This window comes from Prionailurus viverrinus, chromosome D1, assembly GCF_022837055.1.
Source record: "Prionailurus viverrinus isolate Anna chromosome D1, UM_Priviv_1.0, whole genome shotgun sequence".
Taxonomy (NCBI): Eukaryota; Metazoa; Chordata; class Mammalia; order Carnivora; family Felidae; genus Prionailurus; species Prionailurus viverrinus.
Genome location: NC_062570.1, coordinates 10324966 through 10348406, shown reverse-complemented (window position 1 = coordinate 10348406; position 23441 = coordinate 10324966). Strand labels below are relative to the sequence as shown.

The window sequence follows — 23441 nt, the reverse complement described above, 5'->3', positions numbered from 1 at the left end:
TAAAAGATACCACTGAGAAATGAATAATAAGGTATCACAAAATTGAGTTGACTCTTCCTTATCCAGATAAATAAAATATTTGCATAACATTAAGAGAATTCATAGTTTCAAAACACATTCTACACTGTTAATTGGAACATAGATTATACTCAGCAGACGTGCCTTAAATCTTTTGGGTTACTGGTCCTAAAGATGAAAGATACTGATAACTTGAACTTTCTAATTTTTTAAGAATATCATTAAAACCATCAAGATTTTGTAGAGATTTGACTAATTTCTGCATTTCTTCCAAAGTCAGGTATCTTTCAAAGTCAGATTGATCCTGAATCCTACAGCATATACAAAGGATTACATATATTCTAAACAAGCGACATTCAACCCAGGAATGTAAAGATGGTTTAATATTATTAAATGAATTAATATAATATACCATATTAATAGAATAAAGTATAAAAACAACACAATCATCTCAGTAGAAGACAGTAAAAATTTTTAATTCCAATATAATTAACAAACAGTGTTATATTCATTTCAGGTATATAATCTAGTGATTCAACAATTCCATATATTATTCAGTGCCCTTCACAATAAGTGCACCCTTAATCCCCATCTCCTATTCCACCTCCCCTTTGGTAACCACCAGTGTGTTCTCTGTATTTAAGAGTCTTGGTTTGTTTGTTTTCTCTTTTTTTCTCTTTGTTCATTTGTTTTGTTTCTTAAATTCCACGTATGAGTGAAATCATATGGTAGTTTTCTATTACTGACTTATTTCACCTAGCATTATGTCCTCTGATCCATCCATGCTGTCGCAAATGGCAAGATTTCATTCTTTTTATAGCTGAGTAATATTCCATTGTATATAAACCCCACATCTTCATTATCCATTCATCTATGAGTGGACACTTGGGTTGCTTCCTTATTTTGGCTATTGTAAATAATACTGCAATAAACATAGAGGGGCATATCTCTTTTTGAATTAGTGCTAATATCATACTTAATGGTGAAAAAATAATGCAAGAATATCAGCTCTTACAACTTCTATTCAACATCATACTGAAGATTCTAGCCTGTACAATCACAGGAAAAAGAAATAAAAGGAAGTAAGACTGTCCAGATGTGCACAAACCATGATTTTCTATACAGAAGATCCTAAGGAATATGTACACATGCACAAAAACCCCTATTAAAATTAATAATGGGGGGCGCCTGGGTGGCTCAGTTGGTTGAGCGTTCAACTTTGGCTTAGGTCATGATCTCACAGTCTGTGGGCTCAAGCCCCACATTGGGCTCTGTGCTGATGGCTCAGAGCCTGGACCCTGCTTCGAATTCTGTGTCTCCCTCTCTCACTGCCCCTCCCCTGCTTGTGCTCTCTCTTTCTCTCTCTCAAAAATAAATAAACATTAAAAAAAATTTTTTTAATTAAGCAAGTTAAGGTTTCAGACAATATTAATATATGAAAATAAATTTACTTCTATATATGAAAATGAACAATCAGAAAAAAATAAAAACAATTCCATTCACAATATTAAGAAGAATAAAATATTTATGAATAAATTAGCAAAAGAAGTGCATGACTTGTACATGAAAATTTCAAAACAATACTGAAGGAAATGAAATATGATCTTAATAAATGGAGAGACATTCCATGTTCAATGATTGGAACACTCAATATTGTTAAAATGGCAGTTCCCCTGAAATTGATCTATAGATTCAACTCAATGTCTATCAAAATTCCAGCAGGCCTTTTTTTTGCAGAAATTAACAAGCTGTATCTAAAGTGTATATGGAAACTCAGAATACACAGAATAGCCAAAAAATGTTGAAAAAGAACTTCTTTTGCATTTCCTAATCTTAAAACTTAATATAAATTGGGGCATATGGGGGGTTCAGTTGGTTGAGCGTCAGACTCTTAATTTCAGCTCACGTCATGATCTCACAGTACATGAGTTTGAGCTCCATATTAGGCTCCGTGCTGGCAATGCAGGACCTAGCTGGGATTCTCTCTCCTTCTCTCTCTCTCTCTCTCTCTCTCTCTCTCTCTCTCTGTCTCTGCCCCTCCTCTGCTCATGCTCACTCTTTCTGTCAAAATTAATAAACATTTTAAAAAATATTGTTAAGGGGCGCCTGGGTGGCTTGGTTGAGCATCTGACTTCGGCTCAGGTTATGATCTCGCAGTTGACAAGCTCAAGCCCCTTGTTGGGCTCTGTGCTGACACCCCCGAGCCTGGAGCCTGCTTCAGATTCTGTGTCTCCCTCTCTCTCTGCCCCTTCCCTGCTCATGCTCTGTCTCTCTCTGTCTCAAAAATAAATAAACATTAAAAAAAATAAAAAATATCTTTAAAATAATATAAGCTACAGTTATCAGTACAGTTTGATAACTGACATAAGGATAAACATAGATAAATAGAACAGACCTGAGAGTTCAGAAATAAATTCATATATTTATGATCAATTGATTTTTTTTGATCTACACCAAGCAGTAGTTAATTTAATTTTATTTTTTTAAATGAAATTTATTGTCAAATTGGTTTCCATACAACACCCAGTGCTCATCCCAACAGGTGCCCTCCTAAATGCCCATCACCCACTGTCCCCTCCTTCCCACCACCTGACCAATTGATTTTTGATAAAGGCAGTTTGATAGAAAGAGTCTTCAACAAATGCTGCTGGGACAACTCGATATCCACATGCAAAATAATGAATGTAGACCCTTACCTCACACTATATACAAAAATTAATTCAAAATGGATCAGGGACATCAATGTAAAAGCTAAAGCTGGGGCACCTGGCTGGCTCATTCGATAGAGCATGCGACTCTTGACCTCAGAGTCATAAGCTCAAGCCCCACAACATTAGGCACAGAGATTACTTTAAAAAAAAAAACAAAAACTAAAGCTATAAATCTTATAAAAATAAAATCGGAGAAAATGTCAAGACCTTGGTTTTTGCGAAAAAATTTTAAACAATTCAAGAAGCATAATCCATTAAAAATAATTAGTAAATTGGACTTAATCAAAATTCAAAATTTGGGGGTGAAATTGGGTGAAGAATAATGGGACTGCTCTGCACTATCTTTGCAACTTCCTCTGAACCTTACATTATTTCAAAAGTTAAACAAAAATTGCACTCAAAAGACATCACAAGAAAATGAAAAGACAAGCCACAGAGTAGGAAAATTTGTAAATCACACATATGGCGAAAATTTATATACAGAATATAGAAAGAACTCTTACAACTTAATGAGAAGACAATCCAATTTTTAAATGGGCAAAAGATTTGAATAGATATTTCTCTAAAGAAGATGTACAAAAGCCATAAGCACATGAAAAGATGCTTAATATCATTAGTCATTAGAGAAATGCACATTAAAACCACAATGAGAAACCACTTCCTGCCCACCAGGATGGCTATGATCAGAAGACAGATAATAACAAGTGTCAGCAAGAATGTGAAGAAATAGGAATTCTCATACATTGCTGATGGGAAAATAAAGTAGTACAGCCACTTTGAAAAATAGTTTTGCATCTCTTTTAAAGTTAAATATAGATTTTTCACTGACCCAGAAATTGCATTCCTGTATATCTACTCTAGAGAAATAAAACATATTCACACAAAATTTGTACATTCACATTTGTAGCACCATTATTTATAATAGTCAAAAAAAGGGACACCTGGGTGGCTTGGTTGGTTAAGCGGCCGACTTCAGCTCAGGTCATGATCTCATGGTTTGTGACTTCAGGCCTCGCGTCGGGCTCTGTGCTAACAGGTTGGAGCCTGGAGCCTGCTTTGGATTCTGTGTCTCCCTCTCTCTCTGTTCCTCCCCCACTCACACTCTGTCTCTCTCTCAAAACTAAATAAAGATTAAAAAAATTTTTTGAATAGTAAAAAAAAAATTAGTCAAAAAGCTCAGACATCCATCAACTGGTGAAGGAATAAACAAAACGTGGTATGTCCACAATGGAATACCAACACTAATAAGCAAAAAGTAAAATACAGATACATGCTACAACATGAATAAACTTTAAAAATATTATGCTAAATAAAAGAAGCCAAACTATTACATGCTTCTGTTTATATGAAATGTCCAGAAAAGGCAAATCCATAATGACTGAAGAGTAAATTCATGTTTACCTTAGGGTTAAGGGTGGGAATGGGGATTAACTGTAAACAGATATGAAGGATCTTATTAGAGACAAGGAAATGTTCTAAAACTGGATATGGTGATGGTTGAACATGTTGGGGAGGAAAAAATTTTACTCTATCCTTCAGATTTCTTCTAGCTGGTCTAAGAATTAAGCTGACATGAGATGTGGGTGACTCAGTGCCTCACTCAGTTAAGTATCCCATTCTTGATTTTGGCTCAGGTCATGATCTCACAATCATGAAACTGAGCCCCTCATTGTGCTCTTCGATGGGCATGGAGCCTGCTTAAGATTTTATCTCCCTCTCCATCTGCCCCTCCCCCATTTGTTCTAAAAGAAAAAAACTGACATGAGACAGATTAACGAAAGAAAATAAAATTTAATTTCATATGTACAGGGAATCCACATAGATATGAGATTCCAAAGATAGTCAGGCAAAATGAGGTATATATGTCATCTTGAACTAAGGAGAAGGGGCCATGGGTCTGGGATTTCAAAGGGAAGAAAATTAATTCACAGGAAGATGAAAAAAGTACATGTTTGGTAAACAAATATTTTCTGGGCCATTCAGAAACAATGGGATATAGAGAGGAATTTTAACAAACAGATTGCTACATTCCTCCCTGTTTAAAACCCCTAGTCCATATTATACTGTAGTTATCCATAGTGATGGCTCTCTTCTTGGTGATAGCTCTCTTCCTCTATCTAAATTCTTTTTAGGGGCGCCTGGGTGGCGCAGTCGGTTAAGCGACCAACTTCAGCCAGGTCAGGATCTCGCGGTCTGTGAGTTCGAGCCCCGCGTCAGGCTCTGGGCTGATGGCTCAGAGCCTGGAGCCTGTTTCCGATTCTGTGTCTCCCTCTCTCTCTGCCCCTCCCTCATTCATGCTCTGTCTCTCTCTGTCCCAAAAATAAATAAACGTTGAAAAAAAAATTTTTTAAATAAATAAATAAATTCTTTTTAGACAATTGGAGGAAGTTCAAAGTTTCTTCCTGAGTCTTTTGGGCCTTGACTGTTTTCAGTCAAAATAATCTGCATGCCAAAGTGGTACATTTTGGGGTGGCCTGCCTGTGGCCCCTACTCAACTTGGTAAATCTAAAACTACAAATCATTGAATTGTATACTTAAAATGGGTGAATACATGGTATGTAAATTATAAACTTGAACAATGTTATTTTTTAAAAGGAAAAAAAGTCAGTTTGATCACATTTTAATTTTAACTTAATATAAAATTAAGACCTATTCATTACAGAAATTTTAGAAAATACTAAGGAACAAAAAGAAAAAAATTAAACTACCCCTCCTTCCATCTTCAGATAACCGTTGACATTTTAGCAAAGATCCTTACAGTTTTTTCTTTCTATAGGAATGCAAGCTGAGAAAACTAAAACAACAACAACAACAACAACAAAACACAACTCCCTACCCCTTGCCCTGGACAGAATCTGGTAAACTTTTACAACAATCCTTTCAAAGATGCAGGTGAAATCTTAGACATACAAAAGTTGAGTGTGTGCTGGGTGGGTCTGGATATAAGAGATGGAAAGAGCTGAATTGCTCTGCATAAGGGAAGAGGGAGCTCTGGAAGGGAGAGGACAGAGGGCCCTAGCTTGAGTCCCATGTCCCACACCAAAACAAAACAAAACAAATACAGAGCCAGAAACAAGGACTTCTGTGCAGGTAATTTATTTGAGAGGCGACCCCAGGGAGCAGGAGTGAGAAACGTGAGGTGAAAAAGCTAGTGTAAGGTGTGTTGTCCCTGTGGGCGTGATTTTTCCAGAACCTCCTGAGAGAAAAGCTTGCAAGAATGTCTCCCTTTATTATTCCCATGGAGGAAGGGAAGCAGGGGCATTTCCCCACCAGCTTCTGACACTCACTAGTTGAAGGTTGCCCTGGGGATGTTAACCCCCACCCTTCTGAACTGTACTTGGCTAGGCAGATTTATCTGTAGTAGAAAATGGGAAGATATGCAACACACTCAAGGCAGTATTTTTAATATGAGCTGGCATGGAACTATCTGCTGCAGTTATTGCCAAAATCAGAAGTGGGCTAAAGAAATGTGATAGAGGCACCAGACTGGATCAAAGCACCAGGGAAAGAAGGTAGAGCTCAAATGGTAGAAATCAACAGAGGAGTTTTGAAAAACAGAGAAGTAGGGGCACCTGGGTGGTTCAGTCAGTTAAGCTCTGACTATAGCTTAGGGCATGATCTCGTGGTTCACGAGTTCAAGCCCGGCATCAGGCTCTGTGCTGACAGCTCAGAGCCTGGAGCCTGCTTTGGATTCTGTGTCTCCCTCTCTCTCTGCCCCTTCCCCGCTCATACTCTGTCTCTCTCTCTCAAAAATAAGTGAAAAAAAAACATTAAAAGAAAAACAGAGAAGTAGAATTCCCTGTTTCATTGAATCTAAGATGCCACTGATTATAAAATGCATCATTATTTTATGTACCACTATGAAAGAAAAGATACTGCCAATTAAATTATCACATGCCTTCAATTGTAAGGCACATTCTTTTTAAAAAAAAACTTTTTTTAATGTTTGTTTATTTTTGAGAGAGAGACAGATCATAAGTGGGGGGAGGGACAGAGAGAGAGGGAGACACAGAATCCGAAGCAAGCTCCAGGCTCTGAGCTGTCAGTACAGAGCCCAGTGTGGGGCTTGAACTTATGAACCACAAGATCATGACTGGAGCTGAAGTCCACTTAACCTACTGAGCCACTACCTGGGTGCCCTCAAGGGCACATTCTTATTTCAGAGATACTACAATGTGAAAAGTTGACTACTTTAGGATTGATGAAGTACAGACACAATTTTAAACTATTGCATTACTCTAATGTAAATGCCTCCACCACCATAACTTTAACAGAGTCTGCTAAACACATAGCATTTTGTGCAGCCCCTTTTTTGTGAAAATTACAGGGAGTGGATGAATTTCACATCTGAATCAGTGTGAGCAGAAGAGTAACATGCTATGGATATCAAGATAATCACCACTGGAGGAAGCAGGAGCTTAGAGCCAAAGGGGGCCCTGAGTGTCAGGAATCTGAAGAAACTTTCAGAACAACACTGGATTTTCTTCAATTCATTGAATGGGAGTAGGAGCCAATCTTAACCAGATCTTAATAGAAAGAGTAGTTTTTTAAAAAATACAAAACTGGGATCATACTAAAGACATTTTATTTCCTTTTCCTCTTATTTACATAGCGTGGTCCCTTTTTTAATTGGCTAGAATCTGAAGTCAGTGTTTGCCACAGACTTGAGTCATAGAAAAATAAATCTGATCATGCATCATCTTATCTGTAAGCTTTATTTCAATAAAGTTGACATTCTTAAACATTTTTATAATGAAATTTTAAAAAATGATTAAGAAAGTGTGCAGTGGGGCACTTAGGTGGCTCAGTTGCTTAAGCCTCTGTCTCCTGATCTCTGCTCAGGTCATGATCTCATGGTTCATAGGATTAAGCCCCATCTATGGTTCTGTGCTGACAGCGTGGAGCCTGCTTGGGATTCTCTCTCTCCCCCTCTCTCTCTGCCCCTCCCCTGCTCAATTGCTCATGTGCACACTCGGTCTCTCTCTCTCAAAATAAATAAATAAACATTAAAAATAAAAGTATGTAGTAATGAATCTGAGAACAGCTCTGTTTTATCACCCCTGACCAGTTGTCTCTGGCCTCTTCAGGTTTAAGAAACTAACCAGCAGTGTGGTGCCCTTTTGTTCAAACTCCTTGATCTTGTTTCCTTTTATTTTGACTTCTGATCATGTAACATGGATATTTAGAAAGCTGGTATGAAGGAATGGGTTTTGGAGATGTGTAACCTTGTTTTGCATCTTGTCCCAAACCCAAGACCCCATAACCAAAGTACACAAAGAAATGTATGCTCCAGACACATCTTTCAGAGGCTCGGTTTCCTCACATATAAAATGGAAATAAAAAGAAATACCTACCCGATAGGATATTTGTACAGATTACATGACAGAACATAAATCTCTCAGTGGCATTTGGCCCTGGAACATACTAGCTAATAAATATTATCTCCTTTCTTTTTTTTTTTTTTTTTTTTTTTAATTTTTTTTTTCAACGTTTTATTTTATTTTTGGGACAGAGAGAGACAGAGCATGAACGGGGGAGGGGCAGAGAGAGAGGGAGACACAGAATCAGAAACAGGCTCCAGGCTCCGAGCCATCAGCCCAGAGCCTGACGCGGGGCTCGAACTCACGGACCGCGAAATCGTGACCCGGCTGAAGTCGGACGCTTAACCGACTGCGCCACCCAGGCGCCCCAATATTATCTCCTTTCTTACATTTTCCACGTACCCTCCACCCACTTGCAACTAAGCTCACATGTAGGCACACACACATCATCTGTCAGAAGAAGTAGGCACTTTCTTCCTACAACACTAAATGCACCCTGCTTTAGGTAATTTTTTTTCCCTGCAGTGTGTAAACTTATTGCTCAGTCTAGAGGAATAAAAACATCACTGCTTCTCCTAAAATTCTTTCTGGCTGTTAGACATATGTTGCTTTTTCCCTATCTTTTCTCAACACATGGGCTTTATAATTGAATGAGAAAACATCAGGTCATAAAAGCCTGTTTTATTTTGCTTGTTTGTTTTCTAAATTTTAAACCCTTGATTTTGTTGCACAAAAGAAATCCAATTTAACCTAGTCAACAGAAAACAGCAATTCACAGTTTGCAGTTTGGTAAGTCTGCTTATGATTGTCTCTGGACCCACAAAACCCATATAGCAAAACAAAATCTTCTATTCACATTTGAAAGCATACTCAAAATTCAGTCTTTGTTTTTTCTTTTTTCTCCCGATGGTCATGTGTTTGCACATGGAGAGGCAGGCCCTCACCTCCATGATGGGACTTAAGTTAAGTATATCTTAAAGAGCTCAGTTCAGGAATCTAGAAAGTAAAAAGAGTCAAAGGTAGAGGAAATCATTAAATTTGGGGTAGGATGCCGTGAGATTCTATCCACCTCAAAAGAGCTCCTCAATTGAGCTACAAAGGAAGTACCTCTGTTTCCACCTCTTAGACTCCAAGATAGTCTTCAAGATATTTTTCATTAACTCATAACTCTTCAAGATATTATTCATTAACTCATTTTTTTTAAGCCACTGGCCAAAACAAACAAACAAAACGAAACAAAACAAACAAACAAAAAACCAGGGGAAGATTATTTCCAGAAAGTTCTCAGATACCATATTCTGAACACAGTGCCTTTTAAGACCAGAGGCACACATCAGGCAGAGCCTTGGGACTTCCAAAGATGCACTGCAACACAAAGGGTAGAAACAAAGCACAGGAGAAGAGAACTTGTGGTTGGCTGGTTGGGGAAGTCATCACAGAACAAGTGCAATTTAAGCTAAGCTTTGAAAGATAAAAATTCCAATAGACAAATGTGAGGAAGAACCCTTTCCTCCTAGCTGTGAACCTGGATTTGCTGGAAGTTATCTCTGAAGGTCACAGTGCTAATTATTGTAGCAGGTACGGAGTCTGCGACTATAAACTTTGATGGGTGAGAAATGCAACCTTATTTTCTATTTTAACTTCTCCCAAGTTCTCACTATGCTGAAGCAGCAGAAACTTAATTTTAGTAATTGCTGGGTGCCCCTCTTTCTCCACAGTTGTATCTAAGTTCCACAGGGAGAATAATACCAAGGTGTCAGCGATGGGATGGGTATGGAATCTAGCCCTTGATCATTATCTACAGATCCTCACATCTGCCGAGATGTCCATCATCCCCTTTTGGTCCATAGGTTGCTACTGAGCAGGCCCTCACTCCTGTCCACAAAACCCGTTAGGAGTATGGCTTTCTCCATCTACATGGTGACTTTATTGGTTTCCTCTCCAGGATCCGTGTGATCCCTCCATTACATAGCATACAGGTGACTTCAGTGGGATTGACATAAACTGCCACCCCTCCCAGCAAGTTTCATTGGTGGATCCTGATTGACTCAGGCATAACCTCATCCTTCTTGCCTTGATGGCAATTCCTTAGTCACAATCCTTCTTCAGAGGTAAGCACATGACTGAGGTTGGTCCAAACAGAAGTCCAGGACTATTTTTTCATGATGGGGAGAAGAGAAGTTCCCTTTCTGAACCGGCAGATGTGAGACCTAAAACTTATACACACATTTTGCTCTTAGGAGGGAAGCCAGCCTGAGGACAAAGCCAACACCCATATGAGAATAGCAATGGAGCCAGTGCCTAATCAAATCACTCCTACCTTGAGCCTGCTTTGGATTCTCTATCTCCCTCTCTCTCTGCTCTTCTCCCACTTGTGCTCTCTCTCTCTCTCTCTCTCTCTCTCTCTCTCTCTCTCTCACACACACACACACACACACACACATACACACACACACACACACACACACACACACAAAATAAACATTTTTTTAAAAAATTCAAAAGCATTCTAATGAATCCAGGCAACTTCAGTGACACTCCTGAGTGCACTGAAAATATTCTGGTTTTCCTGGACCCACTGGGCTCAAAGACCTCTGAGAGGTTGATCAGGTCTTATCTAACCAGATATACCATATAACCATTTCTTTTTTACTGTCATTATGACTCCTAAGACTCTACTCAGAAGAGGAGGAGTAGATCCCCTCTATTTCATGTCTTATAAAGCAATCTGTGTGTATGTTGGGGGTGGGAGTGTCAACCTATACCCCTCCCTAAAACCCAGCTTGGTGGGAAGTCAGGTTTCCATGACCTCCTCAACCAGAAAAATCTCACTAGTTCCCCTCCCACCTTTATCTCCTCCACTGCCTTTCTTGGGGAAGGAGAGTGTGTACTGGTTATAGGAGAGTAGCCTACTCATCCTGTACCTCCAAACCAAATTGTCTCTCCTCTGAGTCCTCTTCCTCTCCTTGGCTGAATTGTTGGCAGGGTGGAAAGGGAAGGCCAAAGGATAATAGGAAAAACCAGAAAGGAAATGGGGAATCATCACAGGTTAGTGCTCCCTGGTCAGAGGAAGGTCCATATCATAAGTAAATATCACATAAATGTTAACTCCCAAATTTATGTTTGAAGCCCAGACATCTCTCCTGAACTTCAGACTCATATATTCAACTCTCTACTGACCATTTCTACTTGGATGCTTATGAGACATCTCACCCTTTACTAGTCTAAAATGGAAAACAACCCTATCAGTTTCCTCCATTCATATTTGCCCTATACCCTTACTGTCCTCCAGACCATGCTTTGTGGTTGAAGCCCCTGAGAGGCACCTTCTGGGACATGGTCAAGGAACACTCCTCCTAGAAACAGACCTTGTATGGTGCCCTCGGGCATCTCTGCTGTTCTGACACCACTAAACCCTGCCTTCCTGCTAATGCTCTCATTGCACTGTAGTAGCTTACAAGGCCGTATGCCATCTGGTCCCCCTCTCTGATTTTGTCTCCTCCTTCTCTCCTCCATACCCATCAGTTCCAGCCACATCAGCCACTCTGCTCCTCAAACAAGCATACTTCCACCTTCGGATCTACTTGTTTTCTCTGCCTGGAACTCTCTCTTCACAAACGTCCAGTGACTAATTCCATACCTCCTTTAAGACTTTCATGAAATCTCTCTTTTTCAATGAGGCTTGTTGTATTTTTTTTATGTTTATTTTTGAGACAGAAAGAGAGAGGGAGTCAGAACATGAGCAGGGGAGGGGTAGAGAGAGAGGGAAACACAGAATCAGAAATAGGCTCCAGGGTCTGAACTATCAGTGCAGAGCCTGATGCGGGACTCAAACCCACAAACCATGAGATCATGACATGATCATGAGCCAAAGTCAGACACTTAACCGACTGAGCTACCAGGTGCTACCCTGACTATTTTTTTAATACCATAACTTACCCTATCTCACTCACCCCCAGGGACTACTGATCCCCCTTACATTGCATTGCTTTTTTTTTTTTTTGGCATTGCTTTTAATTTATAGGCCCATCACCTTTCAATATACTATAGAATTAACAATCACTATGCTATTGTTTATTATGAGATTCCCCCACAGAATGTTGGCTTCACAAAAGCAAGGACCTGTGTCTGTTTTATTCACTGATGTATGCCAAGCACCTAGTGCAAAACCTAGAACATAGCAAGGGCTCAATATATGAATATAAAGGAGTAAGTGAAAAAGGCAAAATATGGATTCTGGGGCTTAATACTTTCTTACAAATGGAACAAGTTGGTTAATAAAATACACAAACTTCCAAGTTCTCTGAGGCCTTGAGGACCCCAGTCAATAGCTTCAGCTCTGAGCTGAGGAGCAGAGGGGAACATCTGTGACTTTTGATTTTAGTCATCATGTAGCAGTGGCTACTAGCCTTAGGATCTTGCATGGTTCAATACTTACTATAGAAGAGAGAGAACCAACACCTGCTGGACCCCCAGCCACTAAGGAGAGCTGTGCAGGTGGTACATTGACATACGAATCTAACACAGTGGCCCTGCTGGGCAGCATTCCTTTCCCATTTGTTGACACCTCATATGCTCGCTCACCTTCTCATGTCCAGAAAGACTATACTCTTCCCTCGTGGCACCCTGGCAGGAATGGTTATACCCAGGCAAGAGGTAATGGAATCCCTCCCTACTGAATGCCTATTATGTGCCAGACATTATTTCATTTGACCACACAGATATCCATGAATTGAGTTCCTACTGCTATCTATCTATGAATGGAGTTCCTAATGTGGAGGTTCCAAAAAAAGCTAGTATAGTCTATGGCAGGTGCTCACAAACTGCTCGAGGAAGCAATCACGACTTGAAGTGTTGCGGGATAAGGTAGTTTCTCTACTCCTCTAAGTAGTGATTAAGCCTGGGCTGCCTGCGCAAATCACAAGCCTTGTCAGTTAGTGGCTTCATGAAGATAAGAACCTGGTTTCATGGTCCCTTCGCATCTCCGTAGTCTGTCAGTCTTTGATCTGCTACCTCACCTCTCCACCTCACTGCCTTCCAGCCAGCTCATCAAGGTTGGAAGCCATGTGTTGCATCCCTGAGGCTCACATGTGAGTTTCCCCCACAGGTAGAGGAAGACAAACCAACCTAACAAGAATTATTTGAGGATCTTTCATACATCCGACAAATATTTATTGAAGGCCTACCATGAACCAAGCTCTTCTACAGGCACTGTGATTCAGCAAATGAGAGAAACAGGTCCCTGTTCCCAAGAAGCTAACATTCTAGCAGAGGGGAAATGAGACTAGACACATTTTTTTAAAAAAAAAAGATCAAAATATCAGATAGTGGAAAATGCTATGTGGAAAATTAAGTACCTCTATGAAGAGGTAGCAATTTAAATAAGGATGGGCCAACACAAAGTGTCCCATGCCAAGATTATGACAAAGGAAGTACATGCTAAGCAAAGAAAACAGCTAATGTAAAGGCCCTGAGGCTGGAAAGAGCTTGGAGTGTGTGAGGCTGAGAAAGAGGCTCTTGTGGCTGGAGGAGAGTTAGCAGAAGGGAGAGAGGCAACAGCACATTAAACACAAAAATGCTTATTTAATGATAATGGTAATAATAACAGGGGAGCCAGACAGCTAAGGTTAAACAGTGGACTCTTCCTGGAAATGGTGATTTTTAATCAGACTTAAGGTAAGAGACTTCTTTCGGTAGAGACAAAGAGGAAACAATTACTACATACTGTCGACTTCTCAAAAGTGTCATCACATGCGCTTTGTTTTGTTTTGTTTACAGTAAGAAGAATAAGACTGGAGGGAAAAATCCGTGTTGGGTAGAGAATTGCATTGTCTTTTTTATTGAGGTGTAACTGATACATAACATTATATTATTTTAAAGCATACAACACAATGATCTGATATTTGCATATTGCAAAATGATCACCACAATAAATCTAATTAACATTTGTCACCATACATGGTTACAGAAACTTTTTTCTTATAATAAGAACTTTTAAGATCCACTCTCTTAGCAACTTTCAAATATGCAGTACAGAATTCATAACTGTAGTGGCCATGCTATGTTGTACATGATATCCCCAGGACTTATTTATTTTATAACTGGAAGTTTGTACCTTTTGACTCCCCTCACCTATTTCCCCCACCAACCCCCACCTCCTGCCCCCCCCTGGCAACCACCAGTCTGTTCACTGTATCTATTAGCTTGGGTGTTGTTGCTGTTTTTCCATATTACGCATATAAGTGAAAACATATCTGTCTTTCTCTGTCGTATTCTACTTAGCGTAATGCCCACAAGGTCCATCCATCCATGTTGTTGCAAATGGCAAGATTTCATTCTTTCTTACGGCTTAGTATTTGTATACGCATACCTCTTTTTCTTTATCCATTCATCTATTGATGGATGCTTAGGTTGTTTCCAGATCAACCTGCACTGTCTTAAAGAGATGGCTCCAGCTATCTGATTCCAATTCCGAGGGAGTTATTTTATCATTCTGTAAGTTGTACAGATAACTGATAGCAACACAAAATCATTCATATCTATATACACACAAGTTCTGTCTTGTCCAGTGGAAAAGAAACTGACTTCCCACCTCCCTTCTGAAAAAACCAATTTTGCTACCAGTTGCACATTTATTTCAATATTCTTGACCTAAAAATGTTCTTCTGTTCTTTGGATTCTCTTTTGAACAGCTAAAATCTCTCCCCAGTTCCCTCACTGATGAGTAGAATAAAATCTGTAAGGTGTGATTATTTTGATGTCTGTAAAAGAGTCCTGACTTTATCTTCTTTTGAAAGTTATCTTTTAACAGGATGAAAGGGAGACAGGCAATATAAGAAGGTGGGAGAAACTCAGGCGGAAAGGAAGAGACAAAAGTTAAAAGATAAGGCAGTTCTCTTATAAAGTCTGAGGGAATAAATTAGAAGCCCAGTCTCCTGAGGGAGTCAATCCAATGCAAACTTTTCTTTTTTCACATCTATTGTTCTCTTGAGTTGTGTGCTGAGAAAATATAATTAAGGACAAAATCTTCTCCCAACCCAGAAATCTTCTCTCCACAATGGAAGAGAAAGAAAACAATTTGGTATTGAATAAGCATTAAACCAGAATGTGATGTACATCCCAGGCAATCCACTAAGAGATTGAAAAAAAAACATAAAGAAATTCCACCCCCTTTTATAGCCACGCAGGTACAACCCGTCACGTACATGTTCTCAATGTAAGAGGACACGATAACACCATTTACCACGCATAGTTCATCCTAAACTCACCTGGTAATTGGGGTGACCATCTGTGTCAGTGAATTGGTTTTAAACAAAGAAAAACAAACTTCCATTTTTATGACAGGAGGTAGTTTTTCAACCGGTAGCCAGGAGGCCACTGAAGCGTGGCTCCTACTGGCCCAAAGAAACTGGGAGATAGGGGCACTATTCCAAAGAGGTCCCCAGACCCTTGAGGAAGAACTACCTGGATCATAAAGCTGGCCAAAGGCTTACTTCACTTTAAAAAATTTTTTTCTTTATTTTTGAGAGGGAGCGAGAACATGAGCAGGGGAGGAACAGAGAGAGAAGGAGACACAGAATTCAAAGCAGGCTCCAGGCTCTGAGCTGTCAGCACAGAGCCCGACACGGGGCTCGAACTCACAAACCATGAGATCACGACCTGAGCCGAAGTCTGATGCCCCACTGACTGAGCCACCCAGGTGCCCCAGGCTTACTTCGCTTTTCAAACAACTTGCATATGCTTCAAAGAAACAAAGAAAGATCTTACAAGTTTTCTAAAGTAAATGCTCTAAGAAAATGGAGGGTGGAGGATGTCTCTTCCCTTATTTTTAATGGGGAGAAATAAGGCTGATTTTAGGTGTGTATTTGCCCTTATATGTATAAATCATTTCTCAGTGTCACTGCACTAATTCAACTGCACAGTTGGAGGTGTGAACAATGCACTCCCCCCAAAATGTAATGCTCAGCCCTCCAAACTACAAGTCCAGCGCAGTCTCCTTGAGGCGCTCTGCTCCCCTTTAAGTATACAGGAACCCTGCATGAGTACAGTGTCCAGAGAGAGAGAGAGAGAGAGAGAGAGAGAAAAGCTCAAGCCCCCTCGACATTTGTGGCTGAAGGATGCCTCTGTCACCACCGCATTAGTTGTTTCTGGAAGGGTCACTCTGGGGGCCAGTGTCACAGATGTCCTGAGAAGAGTCTGAGGGACTTTCCATTTGCTGTTACAGTCTCAACTAAAGAGATCCTGGAGAGAGGGCAAGCTTATGCCTCCCTGTGAAGTTCGTCAGCAGTTCTCAAGACGGCCATTCCTTTAAGGCAGCTACTTCCCAGGAGGCAAGTCTGCCCCGAGAAAACTGAGTGAGGCCAGGTGCCAGCACTGGGCACCTCCCAGACTGACACCTGTACCCTTCTCCTGCTCACTTTACCAGCACAGAGGCCAGCTCCCTGATTACCTCGCCACACATCGTGGTTATTCTACAGCACAGAACCGGAACTCTCAGCCTCACCTGCGACTAAGTTGAACTGGGCCATGCAATTTCCCTCCTGCTAAACTTCCTAACCTTGAATGTGGGAGGGAGAGGTTGGACCCCTAAAGGAAGAGGTTCCTGAGTTGCTCAAGATTTTCTATCTGCTCCTGAGAACCATGTACATTATGAAACTGGAAAGTGGGGTGGGGGTGGGGGCAGGGAATACAGTGACATTCTTTTCCACAGACAACAGAGAAAAAAGTCACAATTCTGTAGCCAGCAAAGGCCCATTCAGTGGTTTCTTTGAGTAATTTCTGCTGTAAGAGATTTGCAGCCTCCACTGACAAGTCAAGAAGCAGTATAATCTCCAAGTTTTCCTTTACCAGGCATCCAGCTGCACTTAAAATTAATTGGTTTAGAATTGGAGAAATAATTTTGCTGTATTCTCTCAATACAAAAATTCAGGTTTGAAATTAAAGTTTACTTTTCCTTTGCAAGGAGGAAAAGAAATGGGGTAACTTTTAGAAATAGACTGTGAGATAGGTAATCAGATTAATGAGTAGTCCTACTGACATTCAGAAGCAGTCACACTGTCTCCCTCAACACATACCCTTTTTGTTTTGAGAGCATAAGACTGCTTCATTCCAAAACACCCCAAATTAGAATGAAAAGTACAGTTAGTTTTGTATGGCTCTGAGTCTTTTTCATCATCTTTCCTTTTAACGGGATATTACAATATTCCTAACAACTCATACTTTCTTAAAGTATATAAAGGAAAAGTTCGAACTAAAATGGATCAAGTAATGGGGCACCTGGGTGGCCCAGTCGGTTAAGCATCCAACTTTGGGTCAGTTCGTGAGTTTGAGCCCTGGGTCGGGCTCTGTGCTGACAGCTCACAGCCTGGAACCTGCTTCAGATTCTGTGTCTCCCTCTCTCTCAGCCCTTCCCCCGCTCACAGTCTGTCACTCTCTCTCTTTCAAAAATAAACATAAAAAATTTTTTTAAATAAAAATAAAGTGGATTAAGTACTGTGATTATTCAAATAGCTACAGCTATCACCACAGTAATGCCAGTGGACTATTGCCTTAACTTGCAGATGCCAAATTGAGCAAGAGGTGTGGGGATTTCCACTCAGTTTCACGGGAAATGACCTGAAGAGAAAATTATATTGAGATTAAGCAGCTCTTTTACCCCTGTGACTGGCCTTGGTTCATAAGTTTCATGGGCTCTGCTGACTCACTTCTCTATTTAAGATGTTTATCACCCAGGAAATAACTTACGCCATCAGAATCCATTTCCACTTTGAATGATGCCAAAGTTACAAAGCAACATGGGAAGAAGCTTAATTCCTTATGTGTGTCTTACAACATGAACGCCAGCAAAGAAAAAAAAAAGTTTTACTTTTTACAGGAATCCTTTAATTGTCTGGCATTCTTGACCATCGTTCAGAAATAAAGAAGGGGCAGCTGACTGACCAGGCTGGGCTCCTCCGTTTGTCTGAGCCTTAGTAGGATTATATGGGGTCATGGAAATGGGCTTCAGGTTTCAGGACCAGATCCTTACACTTGTCCAGTTAACCGGTAGAGATTAAGTTCTGGCTGTGCTTTTAAGACACTAATTTATAAACCAAATGCTAATTTATTCAGTTTTTATACATTCACACACATACACACACAGAGACACAATAAAACTGTCAAAATTCTGGGGTCCACTAGTCAATATATATACTTCCCAGTTAGAAAAAATCTATTTAAAAACCAACCCATTTATTAGGGTGCCTGGGTGACTAAGTCAGTTGAGCATCTAACTCTTGACTCCGGCTCAGGTCATGATCTCATGGTTTGTGAGTTTGAGCCCCACCTGGGCTCCATGCTGACAGTGCAGAGCCTGCTTGGGATTCTCTCTCTCCCTCTCTCTCTCTGTCCCTCCCCAACTCCCGTGCACACATGCTCACTCTGTCTCTCTCAAAAATAAATAAACATTTAAAAAATAATAATAAATAAAAATAAAAACCAAACCATTATTAGAAGTTTACTTTTGAGTATCACATCCTGTCTATTGTCTTATGTGCATCCTCATTGAGCTTATAAACTCCTGGAGATCAGGAGCTATGTCTTTTTCATTTTATATTCCCAGGGCCCAGCCACAGTGCCTGGTACATACACAGATATCTAGATTTTTTTGTTTTAAATTTTTTTTAAAGTCTATTTATTTTTGAGAGACAGAGAGAGAGCACAAGCAGGAGGGGGGCAGAGAGAGAGGGAGACACAGAATCTGAAGCAGTTTCCAGGCTCTTGAGCTGTCACTGGAGAGCCCAATGCAGGGCTCAAACCCACGAACCATGAGATCATGCATGACCTGAGCTGATGTCGGACATTTAACCAACTGAACCACCCAGGTGCCCCAATATTTAGATATTTTTTAATATATGAGTGAATGAATAATAATGATGTATGTGAAATCTCTTTGCAAAGTGTAAAGCACTACATAAATGAAGAATGACAATTATGAATAAGGAATGTGTTAATGGCGCAGAGCCTCCTTGGGATTCTTTCTCTCCCTGTCTCTGCCGCTCCCCCATTCACACTGTCTCTGTCTCTCTCAAAATAAATAAATAAACTTAAAAAAAATAAATACTAAAAATACATTTTTGAAGCTTTTATTTATTTATTTTTGAGAGACAGAGAGAGTGCACAAGCAGGGAAGGGGCAGAGAGAAAGAGAGGGACAGAGGATCTGAAGCAGGCTCTACGCGCACAGCAGAGAGCCCGATGTGGGGCTGGAACTCATGCACCCTGAGATCATGACCTGAGCTGAGGCTGGACGTTTAACAGACTGAGCCACCCAAATGCCCCTGAAAATACTTTTAAAAAATAAATAAATATAAGCAAGATTAATGTCATGTCAATTTATGTTTTAGGTAACATTCTTAGAGATACACAGTACAGAAAATCAGGTTCTAAAGCATTTTGGATGACCAAAATATAAAAATGAAAAATGAATTGATATGAAGAGAGAGAAGTAGGGGATACCAAAAACTAAAATTTAATATCTCTGTACCATGTGTTCACCAACTTAGAAACTCAGGTTCTATACCTAATTCAAAGAAAAACAACTGGGCAATGTCTCTGCAGGAGATTGTTTGAAAATTTGTTTGCCCTTCTTTTATCCTGGGAGTGGGGATGAGGGAGAACCAAAAATATGGGTCAGTCAAGAAATATTTTCCAGAGAATACTGTCAGGATCCTCTTGCCTTACAGAAAAAAAATGAGATCATATTGATTGTGTTTAGGTGAGATGTTGAGTATATTTGGGTTAACATGAACACCTAAGGGGGAGATAATCAGTAGAGGTTAGACCCTGATCTGGCCAGAAGAATGTTTGGATACTCCTAACTCTTTACCTAAGACAAAGAAGCTAAATTAAGTTATTGAATCCCCCCCAGTCTCTAAGTCATAGGAAGAAATCCACCAGTGACAAATAAGCCTCTAATTCTGTTGTAACAGCCTTGAGGGAGAGGAGCCAGTGACAGTCATAGTTTAGGGTTGGGGAACTGGTGCCCTGGCCACAAACTCACAGGGCCTCTGACACGGTTGAGTTGTAGTTCAGGAGGCACCATTAATTTCGGGTCAGGCATTAGTCCCATCCACCTGCTTTAGGGGAAGAATATTCAGACCTGAAGCAGGAGAATTGGTAGGTAATAGAAAGTGCCACTTCCTTCTTTATTCACAGCAGCTGAATTTCCTTTAAAGTATATGGTATTAAAAACAATAATAACAACTTTGTATTGGTAAAATATTGAGATAGCACAGGAAAGATTTGGATAAGATAATCCTGACATCCTTTAGAAACAAAATCCAGGGGCGCCTGGGTGGCGCAGTCGGTTAAGCGTCCAACTTCAGCCAGGTCACGATCTCGCGGTCCATGAGTTCGAGCCCCGTGTCGGGCTCTGGGCTGATGGCTCAGAGGCTGGAGCCTGTTTCCGATTCTGTGTCTCCCTCTCTCTCTGCCCCTCCCCCGTTCATGCTCTGTCTCTCTCTGTCCCAAAAATAAATAAACGTTGAAAAAAAAAATTAAAAAAAAAAAAAAAAAAAAGAAACAAAATCCCTTTCTTCCCGCTGGAAGGAGCAGCGTTCTTGCCTCTGGGCCCACAGTCTCCCTCCACCCAAAGTTGCTCCTCCCCCCACCAAAAGAGAAAAAAAAAAAAAATCAAACCTGTAACTATTTTTTTATTTTTGCTTTGTTGTATTTGCATTTAAATCACATGAATCTCAAATGATGATGATGATGATGATGATAAACTGGGTAGAAAGTTTGGGGAAACTAGTCCTTGAGTATAACCCTGGTATAACCTGGAGTTAGGGGAGGAAGCAGGTGTGATTTGGAGTTAGGGGAGGAAGTAAGAAAATCTTACTGGGACAGCATATTTTTACAAATCACAATTCCTCATGTCTTTGATTAGCTGAGACTGACAGACAAGCCGGCAACAGCAGTAAGAGGGAGATGCACTGTCAGCAGGGCAAGAAGCGCACAAGGACAAAGTCGTCAGGAACTGGGAAAGAGGCCCAGACACGTGCATACCAGTCTGCCCTCCAGATCACACTTTTGTTTTCAATTACTTTGAGAGAAAGAAAGAGCATGAGCGGGGGAGGGCAAAAAGAGAGGGGGAGAGAATCCCAAGCAGGCTCCTCACTGGTGGCCTGAGTCGTGATATCAGGACCTGAGCCGAAACCAGAAGTCGGATGCTTAATCGACTGAGCCACCCAGGTGCCCCCAGGTAACATATTTTAAGGGAGGGTCTGACCATCAAGCCATCGGACAGAAATCAAAACCACAGGAAATCCTCACTCACTCTGCTTGGTAACAAACACTAAAAAAAAAAAAAAAAAAAGAAAAAAAAAACTAAATCTAAACAGATTATCACTCTGTTCAAAGTTGAAAACAGAGAAAAAAAAGTCAGCATGGAAACTACTAGAACAAACCAAAACAATAAAGCAAGAGAAAGGAAAAAGTATTCCAGAGATTCAGAAGCTTCAGAGAAAACAAACAACAACAACAAAACTGTAGGAAATGGATGGGCATTTTATGTAAAACTGAAGAAAATGTGAACGTATAGTAGAAAAGCAGAAGACGAAAGATAAGCAAAATTTTGATAATTGTAGAAGGTGGGTGATGGGGACTTGTATACATTTTAATTTTTATAGCAGAAGTTTTTAAAACTAGAGATGTTAAAGATCATGAATTCTGCAAAACTGCAAAACATTGCATACATCTGCAAAAATACTAATTTCACTTCAATAAATGAGTTGTGTAAGAAAACATAATTTTGAAAAATCCCATTTATAACAGTAAGAAGGAGTATAGTGGGAATAATCGCATTTAGGTAATAAAAGCTACTTAGACAAAAATGATAAAACTTATTAAGAACCCTAAAACACAGAGAGGGCAGACAAGTCTAAAATAAAGTGAAGAGGGCCATGCTTTCCAAGTTAATACATAGATTTTATACAAGACCTAAAGTGGTACTGTGTAAAAGGGTATAGATTAAATTTCTCATATACTTCTTTGCCATCACATTTCTTTTAAGCTCCTGAGCCTCATGTACTAATCCTATTTTTTTAAGTTTATTTATTTATTTATTTTGAGAGAGAGAGAGAGAGAGAGAGAGCACGCAGGTGGGAGAGGAGCAGAGAGACAGAATCCCAAGTGGGCTCCGTACTGTCAGCGTGGTGCCTGAACCCATGAACCCCGAGACCATGACCTCAGCTGAAGCCAGATGGTCAAAATGAATGAGCCTCCCAGGTGCCTTAATAATCCTATTTTTAAAATTTTCTATATTTTACAGTGTTTGGACATCCCTGGGGAGCCTTGCTGGCTGAGAAGAGACTGCCTTTCAAGGCTAGCTAATTCCTAACACAGTTAACAATTTTCAGATGAGTCCCTTGTTCCTATATAAACCAATCTAACCCAAGCCCATGTCCCCAAACACATCCTGTTAGGTCTAGCTCTCACACACAAGGCCAGGATTTGCCCTGCCCTGAATCATCCGAGGGCCAGAAACCAGACATGCAGAGGGGGCCCTATGCCCCACGGCCTGCTGGAATTACTCAAACTATCCAGTATTCAACTGCTAGCCTTTCCTGGCCCTGCCTTTCCTTAGAAAGTGTAACAATGGCTGTGCCCTATGCATGTCCTTGCTGCTGTCTCCTGACTAACACTGGGGCTTCCCCCTGTGGCCCTTCGAGGCATGGCAGGTCTTTCACTTGCAGTGCAACTTTTCTTTCCATGGCAATGACTTCTCTGTATTTCCACTCAGTCATTTTTATAAATTAAGAGTTGGGCACACACCATTTCACCTTTCTGCACTCTTTGGCCATGATGTCTAGCTTCTTTGTTTTGTTTTAATGTCTGTTTTGTTTTGTTTTGTTTTGTCAGAAGCAGCTGTTCCTGCCAAGAAATACTTATTTAGAGCATCACAGTTTTGTTGAGCATCTCTACACATGGTTCACTAGCCACACCATGCATCTGTTCTGTGTATAACACCTCCTTCCACACAGGCGCGCTTGCTCACTTGCTGATGAAAAAGAGGCCATGGAAGCCATGAGTCCTTCGTTCATTCAACAACTTTTCTCCTGCCTACTTAGCATGCACCAGGGGTGTGAATACAAAGGCAGCTGAGACATGATGCCAGCCCTTAAAAGTGTCACAATCCAGCTGGGTAAGTAAAACAGGTCTGGATTGTAGATTTCTAAAGATTCTAAAGATTTCTAAATTGTAATAAATGTGAATTTCATTTAGGGAGTCAGTTCTTTTGCTTTGGCATCCTTCTAAAGGGTCTCCCAGAGAGCGGTTTCACAGCCATGAGGCTGATACTGAAGTCCAATTTGTGAAAGAGCTCACTTATGTTTACAGAAGAAGGGAGAAGAGCT

General features: G+C 40.3%; 1 protein-coding gene across 2 annotated transcripts in view; it reads right to left on the bottom strand.

The window, feature by feature from the left end:
• Positions 1 to 23441, bottom strand: part of LOC125176281 (testis-expressed protein 12) — a 107701-nt gene that overhangs the window by 74516 nt on the left and 9744 nt on the right. The gene's annotated exons all lie outside the window — the stretch shown is intronic.